Source organism: Triticum aestivum, chromosome 7B, assembly GCF_018294505.1.
Source record: "Triticum aestivum cultivar Chinese Spring chromosome 7B, IWGSC CS RefSeq v2.1, whole genome shotgun sequence".
Lineage (NCBI taxonomy): Eukaryota > Viridiplantae > Streptophyta > Magnoliopsida > Poales > Poaceae > Triticum > Triticum aestivum.
Genome location: NC_057813.1, coordinates 616385972 through 616401597, shown reverse-complemented (window position 1 = coordinate 616401597; position 15626 = coordinate 616385972). Strand labels below are relative to the sequence as shown.

The window sequence follows — 15626 nt, the reverse complement described above, 5'->3', positions numbered from 1 at the left end:
TCCGCACCAAGGTGGTGCGGTAATCATGTTCTGGAAGTCATGTTACTAGACCATGATGAACCTATGAACTATGAGGAAGCGATGATGAGCCCAGATTCCACGAAATGGCATGAGGCCATAAAATCTGAGATATGATCCATGTATAAGAACAAAGTATGGACTTTGATTGACTTGCTCGATGATCAGCAAGCCATGTTAAATAAATGGATCTTCAAGGGGAAGATGGACACTGATAGTAGTGTTACTGTCTACTAAGCTCGACTTGTTGCGAAAGGTTTTCAACAAGTTCAAGGTGTTGAATATGATGAGATTTTCTCACTCGTATCGATGCTTAAGTCTGTCCGAATCATGTTAGCAATTGCCACATTTTATGAAATCTGGCAAAAGGATGTCAAAAACTGCATTCCTTAATGTATTTATTAAAGAAGAGTTTATATGATGCAACTAGAAGGTTTTGTCAATCCTAAAGGTGCTAACAAAGTGTGCAAGCTCCAGCGATCCATTTATGGACTGGTGCAAGCCTCTCGGAGTTGGAATATACGCTTTGATGAGTTGATCAAAGCATATGGTTTTATACAGACTTTTTGAGAAGCCTGTATTTACAAGAAAGTGAGTGGGAGCTCTGTAGCATTTCTAATATTATATGTGGATGACATATTGTTGATTGGAAATGATATAGAAATTCTGGATAGCATGAAAGGATACTTGAATAAGAGTTTTTCAAAGCAAGACCTCGGTGTAGCTGCTTACACATTGAGCATCAAGATCTATATAGATAGATCAAGACGCTTGATAAGTTTTTTCAATGAGTACATACCTTGATAAATTTTTGAAATAGTTCAAAATGGAACAGTCAAAGAAGGAGTTCTTGCCTGTGTTACAAGGTGTAAAGTTGAGTAAGACTCAAGACCCGACCATTGCAAAAAATAGAAAGAGAATGAAAAGTCATTCCCTATGCCTCAGTCATAGGTTCTATAAAGTATGCTATGCTGTGAACTAGACCTATTGTATACCTTGCTCTGAGTTTGGCAAAGGAATACAATTTTGATCTAAGAGTAGATCACTAGACAGCGGTCAAGAATATCCTTAGTGAGGACTAAGGAAATATTTATCGATTATGGAGGTGATAAAAGAGCCCGTCGTAAAGAGTTACATCGGTGCAAGCTTTTACACCAATCCAGATGACTCTAAGTCTCAATCTGGATACATATTGAAAGTGGGAGCAATTAGCTAGAGTAGCTCCATGCAGAGCATTGTGGACATAGAATATTTTGCAAAATACATACGGCTCTAAATATGACAGATCTGTTGACTAAACTTATCTCACAAGCAAAACATGATCATACCTTAGTACCCTTTGGGTGTTGATCACATGATGATGTGAACTATGGGTATTAATCACATGCAGATGTGAATATTGGTGTTAAATCACATGGCGATGTGAACTAGATTATTGACTCTAGTGCAAGTGGGAGACTGAAGGAAATATGCCCTAGAGGCAATAATAAAGTTATTATTTATTTCCTTATTTCATGATAAATTTTTATTATTCATGCTAGAATTGTATTAACCGGAAACATGATACATGTGTGAATACATAGACAAACATATAGTCACTAGTATGCCTCTACTTGACTAGCTCATTAATCAAAGATGGTTATGTTTCCTAACCATAGACATGTGTTGTCATTTGATTAATGGGATCACATCATTAGGAGAATGATGTGATTGACATGACCCATTCCGTTAGCCTAGCACTTGATCGTTTAGTATGTTGATATTGCTTTCTTCATGACTTATACATGTTCCTGTAACTATGAGATTATGCTACTCCCATTTACCGGAGGAACACTTTGGGTGCTACCAAACGTCACAACGTAACTGGGTGATTATAAAGGAGTACTACAGGTGTCTCCAAAGGTACATGTTGGGTTGGCTTATTTCGAGATTAGGTTCTGTCACTCCGATTGTCGGAGAGGTATCTCTGGGCCCTCTCGGTAATGCACATCACTATAAGCCTTGCAAGCAATGTGACTAATGAGTTAGTTGCGGGATGATGCATTATGTAACGAGTAAAGATACTTGCCGGTAACGAGATTGAACTAGGTATTGGATACCAACGATCGAATCTCGGGCAAGTAACATACCGATGACAAAGGGAACAACGTATGTTGTTATGCGGTTTGAGCGATAAAGATCATCATAGAATATGTAGGAGCCAATATGAGCATCCAGGTTCCGCTATTGGTTATTGACCAAGAATAGTTCTAGGTCATCTCTACATAGTTCTCGAACCCGTAGGGTCCGCACTCTTAAGGTTTCGATGACAGTTATATTATGAGTTTATGATTTTTGATGTACCGAAGGAGTTCGGAGTCTCGGATGAGATCAGGGACATGACGAGGAGTCTCGAAATTGTCGAGATGTAAAGATCGATATATTGGACGACTACATTCGGAGTTCGGAAAGGTTCCGAGTGATTCAGGTATTTTTCGGAGTACCGGAGAGTTACGGGAATTCGCCGGGGAGTATATGGGCCTTATTGGGCCATACGGGAATAGAGGAGAGAGGCCGAAAGGAAGGAGGCGCGCAGCCCCACTCTGGTCCGAATTGGACAAGGGGTGCGGACCCCTTTCCTTCCTCCTCTCCCCCTCTTTCCCCCTTTCTCCTACTCCAACAAGGAAGGAGGGAGTCCTACTCCCGGTGGGAGTAGGACTCCCCTTGGCGCGCCCCTCCTAGGCCGGCCGCCCCCTCCCCCCTTGCTCCTTTATATACGGGGGCAGGAGGGCACCTCTAGGCAGAACAACACAAGTTGATCTACGGATTGTTCCTTAGCCGTGTGCGGTGCCCCCCTCCACCATATTCCACCTCGGTCATATCGTCGCGGAGTTTAGGCGAAGCCCTGCGCCGGTAGAACATCATCATCGTCACCACGCCGTCGTGCTGACGGAACTCATCCCCGACGCTTTGCTGGATTGGAGCCCGGGGAACGTCATCGAGCTGAACGTGTGCTGAACACGGAGGTGCCGTACGTTCGGTGCTTGGATCGGTCGGATTGTGAAGACGTACGACTACATCAACCGCGTTGTCATAACGCTTCCGCTTACGGTCTACGAGGGTACGTGGACAACACTCTCCCCTCTCTTTGCTATACCATCACCATGATCTTGCGTGCGCGTAGGAATTGTTTTGAAATCACTACGTTCCCCAACAGTCTGTATGATTCCCGAACTCGTAGGGTTTACACACTTATGGTTTGGTGACGCTAGGGTTGTAGAGATATTAGTATGCGGTAACCCGAAAGTTGTTCGGGGTCCCAGATGAGATCTCGGACGTCACGAGGAGTTCTGGAATGGTCTGGAGGTGAAGATTTGTATATAGGAAGTCCAGTTTCGGCCGCCGGGAAAGTTTCGGGGGTCATCGGTATTGTACCGGGACCACGGGAAGGGTCCCGAGGGTCCACCGGGTGGGGCCACCTATTCCGGAGGGCCCCGTCTGCTGAAGAGGGAAGGGAACCAGCCCCTGGTGGGCTGGTGCGCCCCCCTTGGGCCTCCCCCTGCGCCTAGGGTTGGAAACCCTATGGGTGGGGGCGCCCCACTTGGCTTGGGGGGCGAGTTCCCCCCCTTGGCCGCCGCCCCCCTTGAGATGGGATCTCTAGGGGCCGGCGCACCCCCCTAGGGCCCCTATATAAAGAGGGGGGAGGGAGGGAAGACGGACCCTAGTCCCTGGCGCCTCCCTTTCCCCCCGTACCACCTCTCCCTCTCGCTGAGCTTGGCGAAGCCCTGCCGTGATCGCCGCTACTTCCACCACCACGCTGTTGTGCTGCTGTATCTCCATCAACCGCTCCTTCCCCATTGCTGGATCAATAAGGAGGAGATGTCTTCCCCAACCGTACGTGTGTTGAACGCGGAGGTGTCGTCCGTTCGGCACTAGGATCTTCGGTGATTCGGATCACGACGAGTACGACTCCCTCAACCCCGTTCTCTTGAACGCTTCCGCTCGCGATGTACAAGGGTATGTAGATGCACTCCTCTCTCTCGTTGCTAGATGACTCCATAGATTGATCTTGGTGAAGCGTAGAAATTTTTTTATTTTCTGCAATGTTCCCCAACAGTGGCATCATGAGCTAGGTCTATGCGTAGTTTCTATGCACGAGTAGAACACAATCTTGTTGTGGGCGTAGATGTTGTCAATTTTCTTGCCACTACTAGTCTTATCTTGTTTCGGTGGCATCGTGGGATGAAGCTGCCCGGACCGACCTTACACATACGCTTACGTGAGACAGGTTCCACCGACTGACATGCACTAGTTGCATAAGGTGGCTAGCGGGTGTCTGTCTCTCCCACTTTAGTCGGATCAGATTCGATGAAAAGGGTCCTTATGAAGGGTAAATAAAAATTGACATATCATGTTGTGGTTTTCATGTAGGTAAGAAACGTTCTTGCTAGAACCCTATTGCAGCCACGTAAAAACATGCAACAACAATTAAAGGACGTCTAACTTGTTTTTGCAGCATATGCCTTGTGATGTGATATGGCCAAAAAGGTTGTGATGAATGATATATATGTGATGTATGAGATTGATCATGTTCTTGTAATAGGAATCATGACTTGCATGTCGATGAGTATGACAACCGGCAGGAGCCATAGGAGTTGTCTTAATTATTGTATGACCTGCGTGTCAATGAATAAACGCCATGTAATTACTTTACTTTATTGCTAAACCGTTAGCCATAGTAGTAGAAGTAATAGTTGGCGAACAACTTCATGGAGACACGATGATGGAGATCATGATGATGGAGATCATGGTGTCATGCCGGTGACGAAGATGATCATGGCGCCCCGAAGATGGATATCAAAGGAGCAATATGATATTGGCCATATCATGTCACTATTTGATTGCATGTGATGTTTATCATGTTTTTGCATCTTATTTGCTCAGAACGATGGTAGTAAATAAGATGATCCCTCATAATAATTTCAAGAAAGTGTCCCCCCTAACTGTGCGCCGTTGCGAAAGTTCATTGTTTCGAAGCACTACGTGATGATCGGGTGTGATAGATTCCAACTTCCACATACAACGGGTGTAAGATAGATTTACACATGCAAAACACTTAGGTTGACTTGATGAGCCTAGCATGTACAAACATAGCCTCGGAACACAAGAGACCGAAAGGTCGAACATGAGTCGTATGGAAGATACGATCAACATGGAGATGTTCACCGATGATGACTAGTCCGTCTCACGTGATGATCAGACACGGTCTAGTTGAGTCGGATCATGTATCACTTAGATGACTAGAGGGATGTCAAATCTAAGTGGGAGTTCATTAAATAATTTGATTAGATGAACTTAATTATCATGAACTTAGTCTAAAAACCTTTGCAAAATGTCTTGTAGATCAAATGGCCCACGCTCATGTCAACCTCAACTTCAACACGTTCCTAGAGAAAACCAAGCTGGAAGATGATGGCAGCAACTATACGGACTGGGTCCGGAACCTGAGGATCATCCTCATAGCTGCCAAGAAAGCATATGTCCTAGAAGCACCGCTAGGTGAAGCACCCATCCCAGAGAACCAAGACGTTATGAACGCTTGGCAATCGCGTGCTGATGATTACTCCCTCGTTCAGTGCGGCATGCTTTACAACTTAGAACCGGGGCTCCAAAAGCATTTTGAGCAACATGGAGCATATGAGATGTTCGAAGAGCTGAAAATGGTTTTCCAAGCTCATGCCCGGGTTGAGAGATATGAAGTCTCCGACAAGTTCTACAGTTGTAAGATGGAGGAAAATAGTTCTGTCAGTGAGCACATACTCAAAATGTCTGGGTTGCACAACTGCTTGTCCCAGCTGGACATTAACCTCCCGGACGAGGCGGTCATTGACAGAATCCTTCAGTCGCTCCCACCTAGCTACAAGAGCATTGTGATGAACTACAATATGCAGGGGATGGTGAAAACTATTCCTGAAGTATTTTCAATGCTGAAATCAGCAGAGGTGGAAATCAAAAAGGAACATCAAGTGTTGATGGTCAATAAAACCACTAGTTTCAAGAAAGGCAAGGGTAAGAAGAACTTCAAGAAGGACGGCAAGGGAGTTGCCGCGCCCAGTAAGCCAGTTGCCGGGAAGAAGCCAAAGAATGGACCCAAGCCTGAGACTGAGTGCTTTTATTGCAAAGGGAAGGGTCACTGGAAGCGGAACTGCCCCAAGTACTTAGCGGACAAGAAGGCCGGCAACACTAAAGGTATATGTGATATACATGTAATTGATGTGTACCTTTCCAGTACTCGTAGTAGCTCCTGGGTATTTGATACCGGTGCGGTTGCTCATATTTGTAACTCAAAACAGGGCTGCGGAATAAGCGGAGACTGGCGAAGGACGAGGTGACGATGCGCGTCGGGAATGGTTCCAAGGTCGATGTGATCGCCGTCGGCACGCTACCTCTACATTTACCTACGGGATTAGTTTTAAACCTCAATAATTGTTATTTAGTGCCAGCTTTGAGCATGAACATTGTATCTGGATCTCGTTTAATACGAGATGGCTACTCATTTAAATCCAAGAATAATGGTTGTTCTATTTATATGAGAGATATGTTTTATGGTCATGCCCCGCTGGTCAATGGTTTATTCTTAATGAATCTCGAACGTGATATTACACATATTCATAGTGTGAATACCAAAAGATGTAAGATTGATAATGATAGTCCCACATATCTATGGCACTGCCGACTTGGTCACATTGGTGTCAAATGCATGAAGAAGCTCCATACAGATGGACTTTTGGAGTCTCTTGATTTTGAATCATTTGACACGTGCGAATCATGCCTCATGGGTAAAATGACCAAGACTCCGTTCTCCGGAACAATGGAGCGAGCAACCAACTTATTGGAAATTATACATACTGATGTGTGCGGTCCAATGAGCGTTCAGGCTTGCGGTGGCTATCATTATGTTCTCACTCTCACTGATGACTTAAGTAGATATGGGTATGTCTACTTGATGAAACACAAGTCTGAGAACTTTGAAAAGTTCAAGGAGTTTTAGAATGAGGTAGAGAATCAACGTGACCGAAAATAAAGTTCTTACGATCAGATCGTGGAGGAGAATATTTAAGTCAAGAATTTGGTACGCACTTAAGGAAATGTGGAATCATTTCACAACTCACGCCGCCTGGAACACCTCAGCGTAACGGTGTATCCGAGCGTCGTAATCGCACTCTATTGGATATGGTGCGATCTAGGATGACACTCACTGATTTACCGCTATCATTTTGGGGATACGCTCTAGAGAGTGCTACATTCACTTTAAATAGGGCACCGTCTAAATCCGTTGAGACGACACCGTATGAATTATGGTTTGGGAAGAAACCTAAGTTGTCGTTTTCTAAAAGTTTGGGGATGCGATGCTTATGTCAAGAAACTTCAACTTGAAAAGCTCGAACCCAAGTCGGAAAAATGCGTCTTCATAGAATACCCTAAGGAAACCATTGGGTATACCTTCTACCTCAGATCCGAAGGCAAGATCTTTGTTGCCAAGAACGGGTCCTTTCTAGAGAAAGAGTTTCTCTCGAAAGAAGTAAGTGGGAGGAAAGTGGAACTTGATGAAGTACCACCTCTTGAACCGGTAAGTAGCGCAGCTCAGGAAGATGTTCCTGTGGTGCCTGCACCGACTAGAGAGGAAATTAATGATGATGATCAAGGTACTTCGGATCAAGTTACTACTGAACTTCGTAGGTCCACAAGGACACTTTCCACACCAGAGTGGTATGGCAACCCTGTCCTGGAAATCATGTTGTTAGACAACGGGGAACCTTTGAACTAGGAAGAAGCAATGGCGGGCCTAGATTCCAACAAATGTCTCGAAGCCATACAATCTGAGATAGGATCCATGTATGAAAACAAAGTATGGACTTTGACAGACTTGCCCGATGATCGGCGAGCGATAGAAAACAAATGGATCTTTAAGAAGAAGACGGACGCGGATGGTAATGTTACCATCTATAAAGCTCGACTTGTCGCTCAGGGTTATCGGCAAGTTCAAGGGGTTGACTACGATGAGACTTTCTCTCCCGTAGCGAAGCTGAAGTCCGCCCGAATCATGTTAGCAATTGCCGCATACTATGATTATGAGATATGGCAAATGGACGTCAAAACGGCATTCCTTAACGGTTATCTTAAGGAAGAACTGTATATGATGCAGCCGGAAGGTTTTGTCGATCCTGAGAATGCTAACAAGGTATGCAAACTCCAGCGATCCATTTATGGGCTGGTGCAAGCATCTCGGAGTTGGAACATTCGCTTTGATGAGATGATCAAAGCGTTTGGGTTTATGCAGACTTATGGAGAAGCCTGCGTTTACAAGAAAGTGAGTGGGAGCTCTGTAGCATTTCTCATATCAGGGACGAAGCTGTTTGGTAGGCATTGGGGTCAATTGACCCCAGTGAAATCAGGAAATGCTTCATTAAATTAGTACCAAACACTATCTATTTATTGAAGATGACCCCACTGCCATAGACTTGACCCCAACAAATATTTTTTCTATCTTCGTCCCTGTCTCATATTATATGTGGATGACATACTTTTGATGGGAAATGATATAGAACTTTTGGACAGTATTAAGGCCTACTTGAATAAGTGTTTTTTAATGAAGGACCTTGGAGAAGCTGCTTACATATTAGGCATCAAGATCTATATGGATAGATCGAGACGCGTGATAGGTCTTTCACAAAGCACATACCTTGATAAGATATTGAAAAAGTTCAATATGAATCAGTCCAAGAAGGGGTTCTTGCCTGTGTTGCAAGGTGTGAAATTGAGCTCGGCTCAATGCCCGACCACGGCAGAAGATAGAGAAAAGATGAGTGTCATCCCCTATGCCTCGGCTATAGGGTCTATTATGTATGCCATGCTGTGTACCAGACCTGATGTAAACCTTGCCGTAAGTTTGGTAGGAAGGTACCAAAGTAATCCCAACATGGAACACTGGACAGTGATCAAGGATATCCTGAAGTACCTGAAAAGGACTAAGGATATGTTTCTTGTTTATGGAGGTGACGAAGAGCTCGTCGTAAAGGGTTATGCACTACAAGAAACCTGTTAATCCATGACGGATTTCTGATGACGTTCTCAGAAACCGTCACGATCGATGACGGATTTCTCCGCTTCGTCACAGAAGCCGTCACGAATCAGGGAGATTCGAACAACCCCAACAATAATGGCACCCTTATGACAGACCGTCACATATTCCATCATGAATCGACCAACTGTACACCATGAAAACCGTCATGGATGGATCGTGCTGAGATGTCATGTATGCCTGACCCACACATATTAGGCCTAGTTTTTTAAAAGTTGTTTGAACCATCACGACCTTCTGCTGCATCTTTTTTAGGAAAACGTGATGCTGCTATATGTTGTCCCGGCGTTGAGGCATTAAGCCTTTTTTCTACAGAAATCATTTGTCTGTGGCGTTGAACCACCATAAGTTTTTTTGTTATGGAAACTGTATGTTTTTTAATAAAAACTTAGAAGGTGGGAGTGGGGATCGGGCCAGGGACCTACAGCTTGTATGCCTAGGACGCCACCGCTGAACCATGTCTATGTTTTTGCCCTGGCTCTATTGTTTCGTGTTCTTATATATACCCATTCTAGATTTTGGTTAAGAAGAAAAAATGATCCAAAGAGGAATCGAACCACATAGCACTAACCTCTATGTTCCTTGCCAGCTCAGCTACAGTTCGCACACAGACCATACATGAGTGTAATTGTTTTAGTAATTTGCACGCGTGGACAACAATAGTTTTTTTTTTTTGCAAAAGGAAAACAATAGTTTTTTTTAGCTTAGGACAACAAATACTTTTTTAGCTTAGCACTAATCTCTATGTTAAGCCGCAAAAAAAAATCTCTATGTTCCCTTCCCGACAACATATATATATATATATATATATATATATATATATATATATATATATATATATATATATATATATATATATATATATATATAACGTAAGATGTGTTTCTCTAATTTTTTTCACCCATATCATATTTTTGAGATTTTCAACTATCTGAGGTGGTGCTATTTTTTGTGTGTCCCCTTTTTTCGTAACAACCCGTACTGGGCTTTCCTTCTTTTTCTTTGAGACAACTACCGGGCTTTTGTAAAGACCATGAAAAATGGACTTTTTTATGTGTTTGTGCGCCCCGAAAAAAAATTACGAGTAGAAGAATCTAACCTCGGTCTCAGTGAAGACTGCCTCCGCAGGCAGAACGAGAGTCCCTGTCGGACGTCCATGTGCGTCAAGAAGCTCATGTGCGTCCATGTGCGTCCATGTGCTTCGCACAGGGTCCATCCAACTGGATCGGCCCATTCGCATTTCAAATAAAAAAACGTAATGCTGGAACACTGTAGCGGGACGGTACTGTACCATTTGGTTCACTGCAGCGCCACATTTCTTTGCTCCGTTTTTATTTTCGAATATTTTGAACATATGAATGTATACGCTGAAAAAAAATTCGAATACACATTGAACATTTTTAATTTATATTGAACAATGTTCAAATACGCATTGAACATTTTGTAATGTATATTGACCAATTTTTTAATACGCATTGAACATTTGTGTAATGTACATTGAACAATTTTTGAATGCACATTGAAAATTTGTGTAATATAGGCTGAAAAGAATTCAAATACACAATGAAAATTTTTAGTATTCGTTGGAAAAAAACTTAATATACGATGAACATTACACAATGAAAATTTTTAGTATTCATTGAAAAAAAATCTTAATATACGATGAATATTTTATAATGCACAGTGAATCTTTTTGTAATATACCATGAATAGTTTTTTAGTATACGATGAACATTTGTAATAGACAATAAAATTTTGTATGATGCACGAAACAATAAAAGGGGAAATAAAATAATATAAACAAGAAAAGGAAAAAAGTAAAAAGAAGAGAAAAGAAACAGTAAAGACGACCGTTGGCCGGCCCAAACTGGGGCGTCGGGTGGGACGTCTTCAACGAAGCCTCGCCTCTTTTTTTTTCTTTTGAGAAGTTGCACGTTTATATTAGTAACATCAGCAGATTACAACATACATGGCAAATCTTAGGAGAAATCCAAAGAGACAGCACACCAAGCGAAATTACAAGTAAAGAAAAATTACATAAAAAATCTTCCTGGCCCTTACAACCACCAACAAAACGACCACAATTTTCAGCCACCGCTGTCGCCAAAGCGTCCGTCGAAAAGGAGAAGAGATGGTCTCCATCAAGCCAAGATCCAAGAGAAAGCCATAACAGCAAAATTGCATTGTGAGCCTTTGAACAGGCAAATGGCGCCGCACTTGTCGCCGTCTGTTGTGGGCCGGAGCAAATCTCCATACCTCTTGGATCGTGATTCTGAAGTCTTCATGTGGCAACACTGTCGAGGGGCTCCATAACTACCAACCATCTTCCACCGTCGACCATCTTGAAGCCCTTGCCTGGATACACATCTGTGACTCCTCGCCGTCGTAGAACACCGTCAAGGTAGTGGTCCTATACACGTTTTTCACCATTTTTCCTATACACGTTTTTCAACATTTTTCAAATGCTTGATTAACATTTTTCGGATACAGGATTAACATTTTTTAATACATGGTCAACAATTTTTCGTTGGTTTATTTTGTTTCTTTTTTGGTTTTTATTTATTGGTTTTAGTTGTTTCTTTTTGTTTTTCATTTTACATTCTTATATATATGTTCAAAAAATTTCAAATACTTGTTCAACATTTTTATATACATGATCAATATTTTTCAAATATTGGTTCCACATTTTTTTCAAATACTTGTTCAACATTTTTCATGCCTGTACGACATAGAGCTATATATCATGGAGTGAAGAAGGAGATTGATAGTTGAGTGTGTTCTGAAGAAAATGTCCACCCCATGGAGTGAAGAAGGAAATTGATAGAGAAATGCGTTCTAAAGAAATTTTTCACCCCACGACTTAAGTATTATTATTTTTCTCCCGTTGCAACACACGGGGATGTTTGCTAGTACTACTTTGTGTCAATGTGTAGCAATCATTTGCGAAATCTCCTAAAAGATTTATGACAATCTTATGAATCAAGAATATTGTTCCATGCCCAATTATAAGATTTTTCGCCTAAAAGTTGAACACGAAAAACCTAAAAAAATGTTTGTGACATTTAAAACATGTTCCCTTGTTACACAAAAATGTAGTGACATTTTTAAAAATATGTATACAATGTAAAAAAAGTTAGTAAGTTAAAACTATATTTCATGCCATTTAAAAAATGCGAATATATGGGCGGAAACCCTATCCCCGCGCCGTCGCAATCCCCCTCTCCCCTCTCGATTTCTCGTCGCGGTGACTCAAATCCTCCGCACGGTGAAGAGGGAGCCGGAGGAGCCGGTGTGGTCGGGCAGTGGCGTCCTCGGGCCAGAGGATTTCCTCCCCCCGGCAGAGGGGGAGATCTTCGAGCGGGCCATCTTCACGCGTAGTGCACGGGAGGAGGAGGAGGCGGAACAGCGTCGTCGAGGTCTAGCTGAGCTCGACGACATCCTCCTCAAGCAGGGGCTCGCCAAGGCGCAGGACTTCGATGCCAACCTCGAGGGATGACGCCACGAAGCCAAGGCGCAAATGACATCTACGTCGACCTCTTCTCCTACGACGACGACGATTGAACACCTCCTCCACCGCACCCGAATGGCTCCGGTGAGCAAAATTTTGGCAGTAGGGTTTACGGTGGCCGCCGCGATTCCGATCTACTTTGTACAAATATGCTATGTATGATATATGTATGATGATCAAGTACTACGAACGCTGCTAGTTCTACTGAAGTAGTTTGATTTCTCCCGTGAAGTTCTGATTTCAAATTTTACACGTTCATTTTACGTTTCTGTTCTGCCGCCGTTGTTTTCGGTCCGTATCTGAGGCATTGTGAGAACTGAAAACTCAGTTTACATGTCTGCGTTTTAAGAGTTCTGCTGGAGATGCTCTAACTGCATTTCCCGACATTTAACAGATATACTTCAAATTCGATGTGGGTGATGCATGTGTCGCTGCAAGCAGCAAGCGGGTCTGTCATGAGCATGCCAAACTGTAGGGAGGATGACATGTCGAATTTTCAATAATCACACACAATTCATTTTCATCCGTTTTTAGGACATGCGCTAAGATTAAACACATATACTTAAATACTTTTTCTTAAACTTATAATACTTTTTTTAGATACATGAAGTTCAAATTGTAATCATCTTCAATAAACACGTGGAAATTCATTTGAACTATAGAAAATATTATAGAACTTTTGAGATACATGTACTTGAAAGAGGAATTATTTTCAGTAAGCACATGAAAAATCATTTGAAATATAGAAAATATGAAATAGATTCTAAAATTATTGAAACTCTTACGAAAGAACATATATGTAGTATATATTAATGTAAAAATGTATTGTGGTTTATAAGAAAACATTTTTGTTTTGCATAACAAGTGACATGTAAGTTAACTTATCCTTATGAGAAGGTGAAATTAAGGTTTGAGCAAGAGAAAAATAGGCTAAGTAAGTCACTTCACAAGAGCCGTAATTAGTTACTTCAAAATAGAAAAATAAATCCAATTCTGGGCCAGACTCACCCCGTCACTCGGCTGGGTTAATGTCCACATTAGTCCACTAGGGTTCCTGGCTGGTAAAGGCATGTATCCTGGGTTGGTAGAATCCTGCATTCTGATTGGCTGCTCCAACCATCCCACGGATCAAGCGTCTCCACCGTCCGATACACCTACATCCAACGGCAATAACTCAAGCCTGTCTCTCTCTTCTTTCTTCCACCAACCCCGCAAAAGCACAGACCTCCGCCGAAACCAAACTTCCCCCAATTCGTTCTTCTTCTTCCTCAATCCCTGACTCCCATTGCCTCCGCCGTTTCCCTTCCATTTCCCCCGATTCACGGGCAGGTCTTGCTAGGAGGCCGCACCAAAAAAACAGATGGAGCCGGCCACCATCTCCCCAGCAACAACCATCCTTTCCTCCGCATCCTGCAACCATCCCGACGGCGCGACAACGGCGTCGTCCCCAGTGGCGGCAACCGGTCGTCCTCAAGGATGGAGCCATCTGACGCCGCGACAACGCCCTCGTCCCTGGTGGGAGCAACGCCTCTGAAGGCCGACCTAGGACCTGGGGCAGCGGTGCCGTCGATGCGGGTGGTGCTTGGGTCGTTGTAGAGCGCAAGCGACTCATGCCGCGGAGGCGACACTGAGCCAGCACCGAGCCCATGCCGTCGGGCCGAGGGGTTCGCGTTCGTCGCCTATACCACGGGCAGTGAGTCCCCTGCCCCACCAGCTCCTCTTCCCTGTCTTTTACACTTTTTTCACGGGCTGTCTTCTACACTTTCTTCTGATTTTTCGATGCAGTATATCTTGTTCACGCACAAGAAACGACGGTTCCATGTGTAGATTGACTGCTCATGAGCATGGATCCAGGCGATATGGTGGTGAAGATGCCGGCACCCTTCGATGACGTCGGAGGGGGCGACTAGATCTACCTCCAGAAAGGCATCTGAATGACCCCCGGTTGTTGTCCGTCGAGCGATGGGCAGCGTGAGAGGGGTGGTGGGGTGCAAGCTTGGGAAGTAGCATAGAGTGTTCTCTGCCGAAGAATCTTTGGGACATTTCTCTCGTTTTGCTCCTGTACATGTGTACTGTCCGGAAATGTTTGTAATTTTATATTTTTGGTATTTTTTCCTTTTATGTAAATGTTATTTTTTTACTATGTTCATGTAATTTCGTTTTATTTAATGACATAGCATTTTTTTTAAATGGTATTGGCTCAAATTTTTCATAAACCAAGAGAAATGTCAGATGGGTTAATCTCTTGGCCTGAAATAAGTGGGCCTTGCACTGACCTGAAATTTAATGGGCCAAATTTTCAATCGGGTTGATTACCACATGGGCATGTCAGTCTTAGAACGTTGAAATTTAGCGGGCCGAAATTCTTATTGGGCCGATTACTTCATGGGCCACCACGTCAGATCCATTTCAGATGCTGATGTGGCAGTGAAGTTAACGTCGTTGTAAGCACGTTAGTTAAGTGCCATCCATGACAGTCAAGAACCGTCATGGATCCATGACGGTTTTGGATTACTGTCATGGAGCATGCATTGGTCAAATTATGACGCGATATACATGACGGATTTCAAATCTGTCATGGATATCCTGCCATGACAGACTTATGAAGGTCTGTGACGGATTAAGACCATCATGGATTAACAGGATTCTTGTAGTGATGTCGACGCTAGCTTCGTCACAGGCGCATGAAGCAATCTGGATGAAGGAGTTCATCACCGACCTAGGAGTCATACCCAATGCGTCGGGGCCGATCACTCTATTCTGTGACAACACTGGAGCTATTGCCCTTGCCAAGGAGCCCAGGTTTCATAAGAAGACCAGGCACATCAAGCGTCGTTTCAACTCCATTCGTGAAAATGTTCAAGATGAAGACATAGAGATTTGCAAAGTGCACACGGATCTTAATATCGTAGATCCGTTGACTAAACCTCTTCCATGAGCAAACATGATCAACACCAGAACTCTATGGGTGTTCGATTC

At 43.3% G+C, this 15626-nt stretch overlaps 1 long non-coding RNA gene across 1 annotated transcript; it reads left to right on the top strand.

The window, feature by feature from the left end:
* Positions 1-13765: 13765 nt before the first annotated feature.
* LOC123158023 (uncharacterized) lies at positions 13766-14837 on the top strand. Its single transcript, XR_006479230.1, has 2 exons — positions 13766-14340; positions 14433-14837. It is a non-coding gene; the product is annotated as an uncharacterized lncRNA (long non-coding RNA).
* Positions 14838-15626: the final 789 nt, after the last annotated feature.